This window comes from Notamacropus eugenii, chromosome 4 (genome assembly GCF_028372415.1).
Source record: "Notamacropus eugenii isolate mMacEug1 chromosome 4, mMacEug1.pri_v2, whole genome shotgun sequence".
Lineage (NCBI taxonomy): Eukaryota > Metazoa > Chordata > Mammalia > Diprotodontia > Macropodidae > Notamacropus > Notamacropus eugenii.
In genome coordinates, this window is record NC_092875.1 from 265,943,533 (window position 1) to 265,961,586 (window position 18,054).

Consider the following 18,054-nt stretch of genomic DNA (forward strand, 5'->3'; position numbering starts at 1 on the left):
TCAGTGTGGAGGAGGGGAGAGATGGGTAGAAAATGTGAAACTCAAAATCTTGTGGAAATGAATGTTGAAAACAAAAAATAAATAAATAAATTGAAAAAGATTTTTGCCAGTTTCATTTGCCTGTCTACACGTATATCTGTTTATACATGTTATACATATATATGTATGTATGTATATATGTGTGTGTACATATACATATGTATGTATGTACGTACGTACGTATGTATGTATGTATGTATGTATGTATCTATCTATCTATCTATCTATCTATCTATCTATCTATCTATCTATCTATCTATCTATCTGGACAATGCAAGCATCTTTGAACTCCTGGGGAATAACCTCTTCTTGTCATATAACCTGGAAAATTTCAGTCAGCTTTTGCATGAGCAATGGTCCCCCTACCTTATAAATCTCAGCTGGGATAGAATCACTACCAGGTGCTTTGCCACATGAGAGGAGTCTAATGGCCCTAAAAAAGCTCTTCTTCAGTTGAAAATTCAGCTAAGGAGGGATTGATTTCAGTCTGAGGTAAATGATCTGTGGCTTCAGCATTGATTGATAATGGTCTGCTGAGAACACTATAGAAGTGTTCAGCCCATCTCTCTAGGATCATGCCTCCATTGTCTTTCTCTATAGGGTAAAGGGAATAGGTTGTCCTGAGACAATCACAGGGGGAACTCTCTCTTAGTCATTGCTGGCAAAATTCTTGCTAGAGTCCTCCTTAATAAGGTAATCCTTCACCTGAAAAATGGTCATATACCTGAGAGCCAGTGTGGCTTCAGGAAAGGCCAAGGAACACTCAATATGATTTTTGATGCCTGACAACTCTAGGAAAAATGCCAGGCACAGAACAGAGGTCTTTACACAACATTTGAAGATCTGACCGAGGCCTTTGACACTGTTAGTCGGGAGGGCTTATGGAAAATTATGTCAAAATTTGGTTGCCTGGAGAAGTTCATCAATATTGTATGTCAGTTCCATGATGGCATGTTTGCCTGGGTTCTGGATAATGGACAAAGCTCTCGTGCCTTCCCAGTCACCAGCGGAGTGAAACAGGGTTGTGTGCTTGCTCCCATGCTTTTTAGCATGATGCTTTCAGCCACGTTGACACTTGCTTTCAATGAAGATGAATATAGCATTGAGATCAACTACCGTACTGATGGTAAGTTGTTCAATTTGAAAAAGCTACAAGCCAAGACCAAAGTGGAGGGATTGTTGGTGCCTGATTTTCTGTTTCACATGATTGTAAACTCAATGCAGCCTCTCAAACTGAGATGCAACAAAGTATAGGTCAATTCTCTGCTGCCTGTGCTAATTTTGACCTAAAAATTAACACCAAGAAAACACAGGTGCTCCATCAGCCACCACCACATGATCCATATTTGGAACCATTAGTTACAACAAATGGAGAAGTTTTGAATGCTGTGGATAAGTTAAGTTACCTTGGTAGTGTACTTTCCAGGGATGTACACATTGAGAATGAGGTTGATGCACGTATTGTCAGAGCTAGCTTATTGTTGGGAGGCTCCAAAGAAAAGTTTGGGAGAGAAGAGGTATTAGACTGACTACCAAATTGAAGATCTATAGAGCCGTTGTGCTGACCCCATCATTGTATGCCTGTGAAACATGGACAGTCTACCAGCTCCATGCCAAGCAACTGAATTGCTTCCATTTGAACTGTTTTAGGAGGATTCATAGGATTACCTGACAGGTTAAGGTACCAGACGCTGAAGCCTTTGCTCGAACTGAACTGCCAAGTATTCAAACTAGGCTTCAGACAGTGCAACTCCGATGAGTTGGCCATGTTGTTTGAATGCCAAAAGTATGCTTGCCAAAAAGATTATTTTATGGAGAACTTGCATGGGGCAGGCGATCACATGGTGGCCAGAAGAAGTGATAAAAGGACACTCTCAAGGTCTCTCTCAAGAACTTTGGATTTGACTGTGCAACATGGGAGATACTGGTACAGGACCACTCAGCATGGTGTGCCCACATAAGAAAAGGTACTGTACTTTTTGAGAAAAGCAGAATTGAGACTGCACGAAGTAAACGCAGGATTCCCAAATCTGGAATACTCACCCCAAACATTCAAAGGAGTATCTGTGCCCAACCTGTGATAGAGCATTCTGAGCTCATATTATCGTATCAGCCACAGTTGGACACACTGAAATTTCGATTTACAGTGGTGATTTCATTTTGTCCTCTTCGAAGACGAAGGACAACAACCAACATACACACACACGTATATGCACATATATGTGCATATATATGTTCTGTATGCATGTGTCATATATGTATGTATATATATATATCATATATATATATGTTAAAAGAGCTATAGCTGCCACCACCTCCACTACAACTACTACACTACTGCTACTACAAATAATATATCAATAATATTAATAATAATATTAATAATTATAACAACTTCCTAAAACTTACAAAAGAGGAATTTTTTGCATTGGAAAACATTTAATTTTCTTTCACTTAAAGTCTTCTTTATGGCAGGTTTTGTGAAATAGATTTCTTGTCAAGTATAATTTTAACTAGACCTCTGAAGGTTCTTTCAACTCTGAGATTCTGAGACTTTGAAAATCCTTACAAATCTATAATGACTATCTAAGACAAATGTATTTTCTAAATATTTCAATATGGTTTTTGTATATTTTCCACCCACTTTTATATTTCCTATGTGAATTACTACATAGCTCTATTTTTAATAAATATAACCTTACCACAGTTTTCAGAGTATTTTAATCTTATATCAAAATGTTGGAATATAATCATGATTTTAAAATAGACAAAATAACCAATGTGTTCCATGAGAACACATAATGGTCAATTATATTTTTTGAATATAATACAATATTTGGATATTTCTTGTGTCCACACGCAGTAATGATTGTAATGAGTGATGTGGAGTTTAGTTTCTACAAGATTAAAACTGGCATGTTTTCTGTAATGCAATGTATAGAAACCTTCCCAATCACATCAGAGATAAAACTAGGACTAAATTTAGAGAGAAATTCAACTTGATCTTCCCCCCAATTTTATACTCCACTGTCATAGCTCTTCCTTCCATGCTTCTTTTATGCGTAATGTGTTCTCTAGTTGTGAATTTCTCTCCATTTAGTTCTTCCTTCTCTTCCTCCTCCCTCTTCTTTTTCTTTCTCCTCCTCTTCTTCAAACATTTCTTTTATGTGGGAAATTTTCCCTATTCTTCTTCTTCACAGGTGTTCCAAGGATCCTGGACAGAGGAATGTGGGTACAAAGTAGGATTTTTTGCTGTTTTAGTTTTAATATTATCAAGAAGTATAATGTCTCTATTTGAATGTGATTAAAGAAGATTTTCCCCATCCATTGATTGGCCTTACCACTGAGGGAAGCTTGTTTAGGGAAGTTGTTTTGTAGGATGGTCCCAAGTACCTTTTGTTTGTTTGTACTGAGAGTGTATAAATGCTCAGGGCGAAGTTATACTTTGGGGCTCTGCTTTGGGAAGATTTGTGTGTGAGATGAGACTCTGGGAAGCTGGTAAAGAGCTCCTAGGCTTTGAAAACCGAGATGTTGGTGCTTCTCTCTCTGCTACAGATGTATGTTTATATGTTAATGATCAGGCAGGTTGGAAGCATTATCTGTTGATTTCTCTGAAATTTTGATTTTGATATTCTCTGATAACCTATGCTTGATTAAAGCCACTGTTAACCCCTCAAAAGTTGCCTTTGCTTTTAGAGAAGCAGATCAAATAACCTGTGGTAGCAAGCACCCCGTTTTTGTTGAGTTGCTTATTGATACAGTTATCTATGCCCCTCTAGAATTTGATTTAAGAAATTATTTTAAAGTTGTTTGGCTGCTAATGTTGACAGGGTCTTTTTATAATGATTCATTGATTCTTCCATCTGTTCTCCCCTCCCAGTTGGCTATATTCATCTGTTTCCTACCCCTATATTGAACACCAAATCCTTCTCCATTCTCCCTAATTAATGGTTGTCTATTCTTCAAGTAATGATTCTTAATTCGGGAAAACTTATTATTATGGAGGCAGTCCATTCAATTTTTTATTATTTTTGTTATAACTGGTTGCTTAATAAAAAGACAAAGTCTAGGTATTTAAATGATCTTAAGATTGAAGCAACAACAAAGATAATATAGGGAAAATTTCAGAAGCTCTCAGTTCAAAAAGCTCCCAATCTTCACAGTCATTTGAGCAGAAAGAGTAAAGATTTGGGTCGTATCTATAACATAAAAATACTGTAAAATGTGTTTACTTTTTTAAGGCAGAGGGCAAAATAGGACAAAGCAAGTCATGTCAAGATAGCATGTCTAATAAAATAGCACAACATTAAGGTGACCAGGAAATTTGGAATATGTACAAAAGGTTCTCTTTGACCAGTATTACTTATGAACACAAAAATAACTTGTAGCATACTTGAAATTGCGGGAGCAAAAATGGCAGAGTGATCGGTAAATATTATCTCACCCTCCTCTTACTGACTGGAAAGAACCATAAAATATTTCCCCAGAAAAATCCTGGATCAGTGGGATCAATAGAAGGTGCAAAGAGTCTCATAGCATGTGAGGCTAGGAAAATCCCTGAGGAGGTTCCCTCTTGCTATGGCGAAGGACCAGAGTTGTCCCAGACAGCGTCACCTCAACAAACCAGAAGGAGATAAGGAGCTTGGGGGTGGGGGTGGGGGTGAAGCCTTGCAACCACCAAGACCAGGTCCCCAGATGTGTCTCAGCGCTCCCGGGAAAACGGGAATGCACTAGGGAAGCGAGGGTCACCAAGAAATGAGCTTGCCTTTGCTCTAGCTCAGCTGAGGAGATCTCCCATGACCAGACCACCCCTTAGGCACACGTAACAAGCTAGCTGTAGGGCTCATCTGGGAAAACAGAAACAGAATTCAGCTGAGCTTTGCATTGTCACACCAGCCAGCTCAGCACCAGGTTCTTTAGCTTCTAAATGAAAGAACCAGAAGCCACAACAGAAAGCCTTACCATCATGAGGAAGAAGCAAAGGAGGAACGATAAGATCACAGAATTTTTCTTTGGGGACAAAGACCAAAACTTGAATAACAAAGAGGTCAGAACTGAGACTATACTCCCATCTGAAACTTCAGAAGGGTCTATGAACTGCTCGTATGAATAAAGAGGAGTCTGTGAAGAGCTGAAGAAGGAAATAGAAGAAAAAATGGCCAATGATCTTAAAAGTATGAAAAAAGAATTCACTGAAGAGAACAGAAAATTGAACAGGTGGAAAAGCAAGCACAAAACCTAACTGGGAAAATTGGACGAATGGAAAAGGAAGTAAAAAAAGTAACTGGAGAAAATAGCTCCTTAAAAGAAAAAAAAATAGACAGATGGAAAAGGCGATGCAAAAGTTAACTAAAGAAAAAATTTATAGAAATTAGAATAGGGCAAGTAGAAGCTAATGACTCTATGAGACATCAAGAATCAGTCAAACAAAATCTAAAACATGAAAAAATGAAGAAAACGTAAAATGTCTAATTGGAAAAACGACTGACATAGGACACAGAACCAGGAGAGAAAATTTAAGAATTACTGGCCTATGAGAAAGCGGTGATGAAAAAAAGGACCTGGATAATAACTTCCAAGAAATCATCAAGAAAAACTGCTCAGAAATTCTAGATCCAGAGGCAAAATGTCATTGACTGAATACGCCATTTACCTCCTAAAAGTGACACCAAACTAAAAACGCCAAGAAATATTGTTGCCAAATTCCAGAACTATCAAGTGAAGAAGAACATATTACAGGCAACCAGAAAGAAACCATTGCAATATCAGGGAGCTACAATCAGGATCACACAGGATCTTGCAGCTTCTGCATTAAAAGATGGAAGGAATTGGAATATGATATTCCATAAGGTAAAGGAGCAGGGACTACAACCAAGGATCAATTACCGAGAAAAGTTCAGTATAACATTTCAGGCAAGGAGATGGACATACAATGAAATAAGGGATTTCCAGACCTTCCTGATAAAACGGCCAAAAACCAATACAAAATCCAATCTTCTAACTGAGGTATCAAGAGCAGCATGAAAAGGTAAACAAAGAAGAGAAAAACTTGTTCCTCAATTTGGGTAAAATGGTTCCCTCTCTAGAAGGCAAGGCAATACTTGTCAATCTTGAAAATAATATATTTATTACAAAATATGCAAGGGGTATACATAGATAGAGGGAGCAGATATAAAGTAAGTGATGTGTTGATAAAAATTTGATTTAAGAATGCGAAGGGACTGAATCAGGAGATGTGAAAAGAAGGAAGCAGAAAATGGTCAATTACATCACAGGAAGAAGTACAAAATTATAATAGAGTATAGGGAAAGAAGAGACAGAAGAGTATTATTTGAGATGTACTCTCATCTGATTTGGTTCAAGGGGGGAAAACAATCTTAATTAAATATATAAATCTAACTAGCTCTATAGGCAGTAGAAGGGAAAGCAGGAAAGAAAGGGGAGAGGAGGCTGAAAGGGAGGCAAGAAGTAGGAAAGGTAAAGGGGAGTAACAGTGAGGGGGCTGAAAGAAGGAAGGGAAGACTGCAGGGGGTGATAGTTAAAAATTAAAACTATTTTGGAGGGGAAGGGGGAAGGAAGAGCTAAAAACACAAATGGTGGGAAAGAGGATGGAGGGAAAAACACTGATAGTAATCATAATTGTGAATGTGAATGGGATGAACTCCTCCATAAAATGGAGACAGATAACAGAATGGATTAAAAGCCATAATCCAACAATATGTTGTTTACAAGAAACACATTTGAAAAAGGGGTACACACAGGGTAAAGCTAAAAAGGTTGGAGCAGATTACATCTTACTTCACGTGATGTAATAAAAGCAGGGGTAGCAATTGTAATTTCAGACAAGCAAAGGCAGAAATAGATCTAAACAAATGAGATAAGGAAGGAAAGTAAAATCTGCTAAAAGGCACCATAGACAAGGAAGCAATATCATTACTAAACATATATGCTCCAAGTAGTATAGCATCCAAACTGTTGGAGGAAAATTTAAAGGAGTTATAGGAAGAAATAGACAGCAAAACTGCACTAGTGGGGCACCTCAACCTCCCCTCTCTGAACTTGATAAATTTAACCTTAAAATAAGCAAGAAAGAAGTTGAGAAGATGAATAAAACTATAGATAAGATAGGTATGATAGATCTTGGCATAAAAACCTCATAATCCAGTGCAGAAAGGCAAAGATAGTCAATGCACGCTTCTCAGATTATAATGCAATAAAACTTATGTGTAATAAAATGCGATGGAAAGATAGACCAAAAACTGATTGGAAAGTAAATAATCTAATCCTAAAGAACGAATGGGTTAAACAACAAATCATAGAAGCAATCACTAACTTCATTCTAAAGAATGACAATAATGAGACAACCTACCAGATCTTATGGGATACTGTAAAAACAGTTCTTACGGGAAGCTTTTTATTTTCGAATGTGTACGTGAATAAAATAGAGAAAGAGGAAATTTAAAAAACTGGGCATGCAGCTGAAAAAGCTTGAAAAAGAACAAATTGAGAATCCCCAAGCAAATAACAAATTAGAAATACTGAAAACCAAAAGAGAGATTAATAAAATTGAAATTAAGAAAACTATTGAACTAGCAAATAAAACTAATAATTGGTTTCATGAAAAAGTCAATAAAATTGATAAAACTTTGGTCAATTTGATTAAAAAAAGAAAGAATAAAACCAAATTATCAATATCAAAAATGAAAGGGGTTAACTCACCTCCATTGATGAGGAAATTAAAACAATAATTAGAAATTACTTTGTCCTACTTTATGCCCATAAATTCGATGATTAAATGTGATGAATGACTATTTTTTTAAAAAAATATAAATTGCTCAGATTAACAGAACAGGAAATAGAAAACTTAAACAACCTCACCTCAGAAAAAGAAATTGAGCAAGACATCAGTGAACTCCCTAGGACAAAAATCTTCAGACCTGGATGGATTTACAAGTGACTTCTATCAAACATTTAAAGAACAGTTAATTCCAGTACTGTATAAATTATTTGGGAAAATTGGGGAAGGAGTCCTCCCAAATTCTTTTTTATGATGCAAATATGGTTTTAATACCTAAAACAGGAAGAGACAAAACAGAGAAAGAAAATGATAGACCAATTTCTCTAATGAATATAGATGCAAACGTTTTAAATAAGATTTTAACAAAAAGAATACAGCAACTTATCACAAGAATAATACATTTTGATCAGGCAGCATTCATACCATGCATGTAGGGCTGGTTCAATATTAGGAAAACTATTAGCATTATAGAACATATCAATAACAAACCTAACAGAAAACACATGATCATCTTAATAGATTCAGAAAAAGCTTTTGAAAGAAATACAATACCCATTCCTATTAAAAACACTGGAGAGCAGGAATAAATAAAACTTTCCGTAAAATAATAAGCAGTATCTACCTAAAATCTTCTGTAAGCATTATATGCAATGGAGATAAGCTAAATATATTTTAAATAATATCAGGCATGAAACAAGGATGTAAATTATCATCACTATTATTGAATATGGAACTAGAAATTTTAGATGAAGCAATAAGAGAAGAAAAAGGAATTGAAGGAATTAGAATAAGTAAAGAAGAAATTAATTAATTACTCTTTTCAGAGTATATGATGATATACTTAGAGAATCCCACAGATTCAAGTAAAAAACCGCCTGAAATCATAAATGACTTTGGCAACATTGCAAGATACAAAATAAACCCACAAAAATCTTTTACATTTTTATATATTAGTAGCAAGCTCAACAGCAAGACATAAAAACAAAATTTCATTTAAAGGTAGGGTAGACAGAATAAAATATTTAGGAATGAACCTGCCGACAAAAATACGGGGACTATATGAACACAATTACAAGATACTTTTCGCACAAATAAAGTCAGATCTAAGTAAGTGGGAAAATGTCAGTTCTTCGTGGTTAGGCTGATTCAATACAATAAACATGACAATTCTACCTAATTTAATTTCCTTGTTTAGTGCCATACCAATGAATCTATCAGATAATTATTTTTCTAGAGCTGGAAATAATATCAAAATTCATCTGGAAGAACAGAAGGTCCAGAATTTCAAGGGAAGTAATGAAAAGAAATGCTAAGGAAGGTGGCCAGCTCTACCTGATCTCAAATTGTATTATAAAGCAGCAATTATTAAAACTACTTGGCACTGGCTAAGAAATAGAAGGGTAGACCAGTGGAATAGCGTAGGTACTTAAGACACAGTAGTAATTGAATATAGCAATCTACTGCTTGATAAATTCCAGAACTCTATCTTCTTGGATAAGAGCTCACAGTTTGACAAAATTGCTGGGAAAACTAAGTGTGGAGGAAACTACGCATAGACCAATGCCTGACACTGTACACAAATAAAGTTCAAATGGGTACATAATTAAAGTATAAAGATTGAAACCATAAAAATTTAGTGCAGCAAGGAATAGTGTATTTAACAGATATATGGAGAAAGGAAGAATTTTTGACTAAAGAAGAGATAGAAAGCATATTATGAAGTGCAAAATAGATAATTTTGATTACATTACACTGAAATTTTTTGCACAACCAAACCCAATGCAACCAAGAGTAGGAGGGAAACAGAAAACTGGGAAAGAATTTTTTACAACTAATGTCTGTGATAAAGGCCTCATTTCCAAAATATATAGAGAACTGGGTGAAATGTACAAGGTACAAGTCATTCCCCAATTGAAAAATTGTCAAAAGATATGAACAGGCAGTTTTCAGAGGAAGAAATTAAAGCTATCTATAGTCATATAAAAAATCCCCTAAATAACTATTGATTAGACAGATGCAAATCAAAACAACTCTGAGATGCCATATCACACCTGTCAGATTGGCTAACATGACAAAACAGGAAGATAAGAAATTTTGGAGAAGTTATGGGAGAGTTAGAACACTTCTACATTGTTGGTGGAACTGTGAGCTGACCCAAACATTCTGGAGAGCAATTTGGAACTATGCACAAAGGGATACAAAAATGTGCATACCCTTTTACCTAGCAGTACTGCTTCCAGGATTGTATCTCCAAGAGACCATAAAAATGGGAAAGGGTTCCACATGTACAAAAATATTTATGGCAGCACTCTTTGTGTTGGCCAAAAACTGAAAATCAAGGAGATGCCCATGAATTGGGGAATGGCTGAATAAATTATGGTATATGAATGTAATGGAATACTGTTGTGCTATAAGAAATGCTGAAAAGGAAGACTTCACAGAGGACTGGAAAGACTTATACAATGTGATGCTGAGCGAAAGGAGCAGAACCAAGAGAACTTTGTACACAACAGCAACCACAGTGTGCAGGGATTTTTTTCTGGTAGACTTAGAACTTCCTTACAATGCAATGACTTAAAAAAATTCCCAATTGTCTTTTAAGACAAAATGCCTTTCCCAACCAGATAAAGAACTGTGAAATTCAATCGCAGAGTGTAGCAGAACATTTTCTTTTGTATTTTCCCTTTCATTTTAAATCTTCTATGCAACATGACTATTGTGCAAATGTATTTACTAGGAATGTATGTGTAGACCCTATATAAAATTGTATGCCATCTGGGGAAGTGACAAAGGAGGTAGGGGGAAGGGAGAAGGAGGGAAGGAAAAAATATAAGTTATATGGTAATGACTTTAGAACACTGAAAATAAATAAAGTAAAAACAGAATCCTAATGTAATTTAATAATAAAAGTCTTTTTAGAATCCTAAAAGAAAAAATAACTCCTAGCCAAGGAACCATAGAGAAAAAACATTACCAAGGAACATGAGTGAGGCAATGCATAAAAAAAGCATTTCTTTTTTATTCCTCTGTTGTGGACATATGTGAAACAACTAAGGACCCGCAAGCACATTAATGATATGATATGATAATAGCAATATATGTGTATATCTAGGTATGCACATGCATGTATACATATGTGAGTGCATGCATGTGTGTGTTTGTGTTTGAGAGGCTGCTTGTTCTTACAAGGAAAGCTGCTTCGTACATGAGTCTGTAACGTTAAGGGAATTTGAAGATCTTCTCTGACACTTCATAGGTCCACGTGAACTGATTTGAGTTTTGGTCCATCCCACAACTTTAGTCACCTGGAGTCCATGATTGGAGGAGCTTTCCAAAAGGGTGGAACAGGAAGTGAGAGTGAGCAGAGTTGAAAGAGTGTAAAGCAGAGCTGAAGCAGAGCAGCTAGTGTGAGTGAGAGATGGAGGAATTTTGCCTAGGGGATCTGCTTGGGGATGTTGGTGCTCCTTGAATTGGTGATATGTCTAAATTTATCTTTTATTATGGTGGAACTGGCTTTCTGGTATCTGAATAAATATCTTTATTTCACCCTTGAGGAAGAGAGTTATTTATATTTTGAGAATTTACCCTGAAAATACACATGTATATTCTTCCTCCACTATTGGTAATAGCATAACTAATATACAAGATTGCTGTAAGGATCCAATGAAATTATTATATAAGTAAGGATATGAAGTTCATGGCTATGAACCTAGCTAGTAGTGATGATGGTGTCCTCCGTAGTGATTGTAAAGTTAATAAGACAGATCAGCTTTAGAGATAATATGTGCTAAGATCTGACTGCACTGAGTTTCAGATACCTATTGAACAACAAACTTAAAATATCCAGTAGGCAGTTGGACATGGTGCCAAGCTTAAGTAAAAGACTAGGGTGTGTGTGCCTATGTGTGTGTGTGCATGCCTCTGTGTGTGTGTGTGTGTGTGTGTGTGTGTGTGTGTGTATGTGTAGAGAAAGAGAAAGAGAGAGAGAGTTTTCTGCCCAGATATGATAATTAACTCAGGGGAACTAAAATGGTCATTGAGTGAGAGACTGTAGAAAGAGAATAAAAGAGCAAAGTAAGTAAAGTTAGGAGAACAATATGCACAATAAGTGCAATACTTACAACAGTGAAAGGCAGTCAAGCTGATTAATTATAATTGCTAATCTTGGTTTCAAAGAACAGAGAAAACACACTTCCCTCTTTTCATTACAGAAATGGGAATAATGAATATTTACTAGATGTGGTTGTTGTGTTGTACTTTGTTTTGATTGTTTTTTTCTTGTTAGAAAAGAGATTTCATGGGGCTTAGTGGTGGGACAGGGCCTGTTTATGATATAATTGATATAAACACAGGAGGCAATCTCTTTTAAAAAGTGTAATGTCTAAAATTAATCATAATATTCCACTGTCTTTGGTTGTCTCTTTACGCTACTAACTCACATTGAACATCAAGCACACTAAAATTTCATTTCTTTTTCTAACAAACTATTGTTTCATGAGTTGTATGTTATCTTGTATATGTTAAGCTGATTTTTGGTGCCAAAGAATTTCACATATGACAAGAAGTGCAAAGGTGAAGAAGCATTGATATAGTGCTTATTACATGTCAGATGATTTTTTTAAAATTGTTTTACAAATATCTCATTTGATTCTCACAGAAATCCTGTAAGGTAGTTGTTCTTTTAACCCCATTTTGCAGTTGAGGAAAATGAAGTATAGTTAAGTGATTTGCCCAGGGTGACACAGCTACTAAGTTTCCAAAGCCAGTTTGGAACAGAGGTCTCCTGACTCCAGCTCTAGAGCTCTATGCGCTGAAGGACCTAGTTGCTTCTACATTAAGGTTCTGTCCTCTAAATGATCTTGAATATGGAGCACAAGTATTATTTTCATTTTACAGATGAGGAAACTTAGTCTGAATCAAGCCAAATTTAAATGCATATAGAGAGGTTCCAAATCAAGTATTCTTTCTAATATTCTGTGTTAGGATTTATTTTGTTATCTTGATGAACCTGTGCTTTCATCAGTGTGGCTTCTATGACCCTGACAGTTTATTTTTTTTACATTGAGCCATATGTTCCAAACTGACGAGATCTTTTCACAACTCTGTCATCAAGAAGAGAAGCTATTCCTCACATATATTATATCACCTGTAACTTGATAAGCATGAGATCTACAACCTCATTTAAATAATAATTAAAGACTTGGATATAACATTAATAAAGAAACAATACTTTAAGACTTTGCTAGGCATACTCTTCCAGGCTGACATTGCTCTATCACTGTACATTGGTTTTCAAAAATCCTCTTGACTCTTCTGTCATATTATCTATTCTTTTCTACTACAGGTACAAGCCTATCACAACGAAGGAAGGATGAAAAGCAGTATTTATCAAATATCTACAGTGTGCCAGTTGCTGCTGTAAAAGTTTTATCCATATTATCTCATGTGAGATAATTTAAGGAAGGGGTTGTATTATGCCATTTTTACACTTAAGACATTTGAGGCCAATAGCAATGAAATGACTTGCCCAGGGCCACACAACTAGTAATTGTGTGAGGCCAGAATCCAAGCCTAACATTTCATCCGTTGTGTCACCTAGCTGATAATCTCACCAGAGATTCATTAAATGCCTTGTCAAAAGTCTAGTATACTGGGCAGATGACAATTCCTTGATTTACCATTCTAGTGATTTTGTCATAGAAAACGAAATTTGCTATTCTCGCTCACTTCCTTTTTAATGGATTTATGCTAGCCCTAACTAATCATCAGTTCCTTTTCTAAGTTCATATAAAAACATCAGTGTGTTAAAAACTTCTAATTTCATTACTATGGGAATTCTTTCCATTAATGCAAATTTAAACTCATCCAAACTTACAGTCTTAGAGCTGACTGAGGCTAAGCAAGGTTAAGCAAGTTGCTCATGGCCACACAACTATCAGTTCATATAATAATTCTTTTCACATTTCCAGGAACTGGAAACTAAGTGTGCACCTGTCAATTGTAGAAAAACTGCAGGAGGAAGCAAAAAACATATCACAAAAAAGAAAAGATATCAGAATGCTAAAATAACTAAGTGTGTCTTGCTGTAATTATATCATAAATTTGTGCAAACTCTTCCCACCAACACTGGTTTTGTGGAAAAGTGTATTCCATAATTATGCCGGATTGACAGGGCATTTTTCTTAATATTCTTGCTCTAGCATCCTAGTAAATATTTTCCTTTGAGTTATTTTTTGAAATTGACTATTAAATTAAAATTCACCAATATCTCATGACCTATAATAATAAACTCCAAACACATGGAATACCCTTATATCCTGAGCTAATGGAAATACTCCATAGAATCTTTTAAGAGTGCCTGATTGATGAGGTAGTGTCCCAAGGGGTTGTGAAGTGGTGAAATGATATAATATTTTTGACGCATTTAATCAATTAACTTACCAAAAATTATTAATTAAAATGCCTACTCTGTACCAAAAGCTATAATGGATAAATAGATAAACATTTAAACATTGACCTTAAGTAAAAAGATAAAATGGTGCTAGATGCTCGCCAAATAAAGGGTGTGATACATTGTAAAATTTACAACTGAAAAGGGGAGTGATGGATATTATCATAGATACATTATGACCTAAAAGGCAGGCTAGTCATATAGTGAGGGAAAAGAAAAGTGAAAGTGAAAGAAAAGGATAACTAATGAAAAAAGTGATATTTAAATATCAGTTCAATGTCAAAACAAGTTACTGAAAACCGCTGACATATGAGGTAATTCCTCCATTGCGAATTTATGAGAAAACATGAAGAAGAATCACACATATAAAAGACATATGTTGAGAGTTACAGTAGTGGAGGAAATATTCTCATGCAGGAAATCACAGATCAACCCAAAGTTTCAAGTGTTATTTAATATTTCATGTGCTTATACAAAGAAACTTTCCCTAATCCCCTTGTTAATAACCATTCCCTTCATGTCTCATTCTTCCTTTGATAATTCTTAAATACAGTTATCACACAATTCTGTGTCCCACAGTTACCTGCACTAGTATCATTTTGTCCTAGGAGAAAATCTCCTGACACTCAAGAACTGTCTTAATGAAACGGTATCTACAGAGCATGGTAAGTATAAAAATGATAAATATCCAGCATCCTCCCCACCTTTATTCTAGATTGCAAGGCTTGCCAAGGGCAGTAAATGTGCTTTTTTGTATCTTCCTACTTTCATTCCAAATATGGAATCTTGAACAGAGAGGTTACACAATAAATATTTGCAAATTTTATTTTAATACTTGTGCTTTGATAAGGTCTGTATTGCCAATGACACATGCTGACATTTACAAAGAAAATCCCCTTATCTTCAAAAAGGTTGTGTAGGGTTTAGCTACCAAGCATTCTGGAAAAAAAGTAAAATCCTTTTCTTCCTAAGTCATGTGAAATTGGCACAGAATGCATTTTCCTTTGGTAAATCCTTCCACAAAATGCTCCATAGATGTCTCCAAGTGCAAGCTGTTATAATTCTTAAAATCATCCTGCCAACAAATCCTCAAATTCTACATATTTCAAAAATATTCCTGTGCATGCACCTCTGATCCCTTCCTGGTGTGCCCCTGGAGAGTGGCTGAGGGCCCCGGCACCTAGCCTGGAAATATCAGTCTCTACCTGGACAGGCCGCAGCCTGGGCAGGTTTTAGAAAATAGCAAAATTCATGACTCCTGTGATCCACGACTATCCCTCAGGCTGGGGTCCCTGTGCAGTCCCCAAGCAATTTTGGGACATACCTTATCAGTACTTCAGTAAAGGAGATCAGCTGGGAAAAGCTGCAGACTGGACAGGGGCCACATACCAGGAGAAGAGGTACACGAATAAGTATTCCTCCCAGTTTTGGGGTGGAAGTCAATACACTTATTTCCACGAGGAGGACGAGACCAGATTCCAACTCGTAGACATGGCTTGGACCCAGAAGACGGCTTACCAGAGGAATAGGATGAGGTTTGCCCAGCAGAATCTTCGGAGGGACAAGGACCATCGGAACATGTTGCAGTTCAGCCTGCAGACCTTGCCAAAGAGCGCCAAACAAAGAGAGAGAGACTGTACATGTCCACAAAAAAAAAAAAAAAAAAAAAAAAGTTTCAGAAGCAGTTTGGAGTAAGGCAGAAATGGGACCAAAAATCCCAGAAGCCCCGGGATTATTCCGTCCAGGTGAGGAATGAGTGGGAGATGAAAGAAGAAATGGATTTTCCTCAGTTAATGAATATGTGTTACTTGGAGGTGTTAGAGTTGCAGGGCATCGAGTGCTGTGGAGCCCTGGAATATTACCACAAAATATTAAGACTGGATCACCACGAGGAATGAGAAGCCTCTGCGTAGCATCAAGTGCATTTTCCACACTGTCACCACAACAGATTACCCCGTCATCTGCAAGCTGGCAAAGACTCAGGGCAACGTGTTTCCCACGGATGCCATCCTGGTCACTCTGAAGAGCTGCACACGCTCCGTCTATTCCTGGGATATTGTCGTCCAGAGGGTTGGGTCCAAGCTCTTCTTTGACAAAAGGGACAACTCGGACTTTGACCTCCTGACTGTGATCGAAACTGCCAATGAGACCCCTCAGGATGAGTGCAACTCCTTCAACTCTCCCCGGAACCTTGTCATGAAGGCAACCTACATCAATCACAATTTCTCCCAGCAGTACCTGAGAATAGGAAAGAAAAGATATGTTTCCCAACCCAAATCCCTTTGTGGAAGATGACATGGACAAGAATGAAATTGCCTCCGTCGCACACCGATATCTCAAGTGGAAGCTTGGTGATGACACTGATCTCATTGTCCACTGTGAGCATGATGGGGTGATGACAGGCGCCAATGGAGAGTTGTCCTTCAGATCAACATCAAGACCTTCAATGAATGGAATTCCAGGCACTCCAATGGCGTGAACTGGCATCAGAAGCTGGTCTCCCAGCGGGGGCGATCATTGCCAAGGAGCTGAAGAACAACAACTACAAACTGGAGCGCTGGACCTGCTGTGCCCTGCTGGCGGTGTCCTAGTATCTCAAGCTTGGGTACGTGTCCCGCTCCCACGTCAAAGATTCGGCTCGTCACGTCATCATGGGCACCCAGCAGTTCAAGCCCAATGAGTTTGCCAGCCAGATCAACCTGATCGTAGAGAACGCCTGGGGCATCCTGCACTGCTTGATGGACATCTGGATGAAGCTGGAGGAGGGCAAGTACCTGATCCTCAAGGACCCCAACAAGCAGGTGGTCATCGTCTACAGCCTGCCTGAGGGCACCTTCATCTCCGACGAGGAGGAGGACAATGAAGATGACAAGGAGGAGGAGGACAAGGAAGAAGAAGAAGAAGCGTGAGTGGGCTGCACATGACCCTGCACATCTTCCCTCTTCTGCCTGTATGGGATTGGAGGATACCATGGGGACTGGCCTTGTCCATACAAACTGAGGTTTAATGGGTGAAATAAAGGAGAAGCCTAACTGAAAAAAATATATTCCCCATCCACTCTGTAGCCATTGTGTATCACAGAGATCAAATGTGGACAATACTTTCTGCTGGAATTCATCCTGCCTAAGAGTGAATAAGGCAAAACATGCCAAGGAAGCAGCTAAGCATGATTTGATGTTGAAATATTCAAGCCTGTTTTGCCAAGTTAGTTGGAAACAGATAATTTCATTTCAACTGTTATACTTAAATGGCTCTTTTAAAATGAAGTCTCCAAAGTAGCTTGTGCTTACCTGAGCTGCATTATTTCTTGTCAGTAATTTCGTCAAAGCAAACTAAAAGCATTACAGAAGCCTTAGGCATAAATTTTATTTGACTTTGATCATTTAGACTCTCCATCAACCACACATTGCAAGGAGATACCTGTATTCTTCAACAAGTAAGAATTATGATGATATATAGGGGAATAGTTCTTATTTACACAATCATAATTTATATTTTCCCCACAATTTTAACTTCCTAAAAATAATTATTACCACAGATCTTTGACAATGGAAAGATTTTTAGGGATTTTCTAGTCAAAGCTCTTCATTATACAGATGAAACAAAACTGACCCAGGAGAGCTTGTTACTCACTAAAGTTACAGAGATATGGGAAATGGCAGAGATGAGACTAGAACCAAGGTCATCTCATTCATAGTCGATCAACACTATGAAACTCACAATTTTAATTCGTTTTTTTAACTGTTGATTAATTTAATTTATTTTT

General features: G+C 37.0%; 1 pseudogene; it reads left to right on the forward strand.

Annotated features, from left to right (window-relative positions):
* Positions 1-1,092: 1,092 nt before the first annotated feature.
* On the forward strand, positions 1,093-17,197 carry LOC140502490 (eukaryotic translation initiation factor 3 subunit D pseudogene; annotated as a pseudogene).
* Positions 17,198-18,054: the final 857 nt, after the last annotated feature.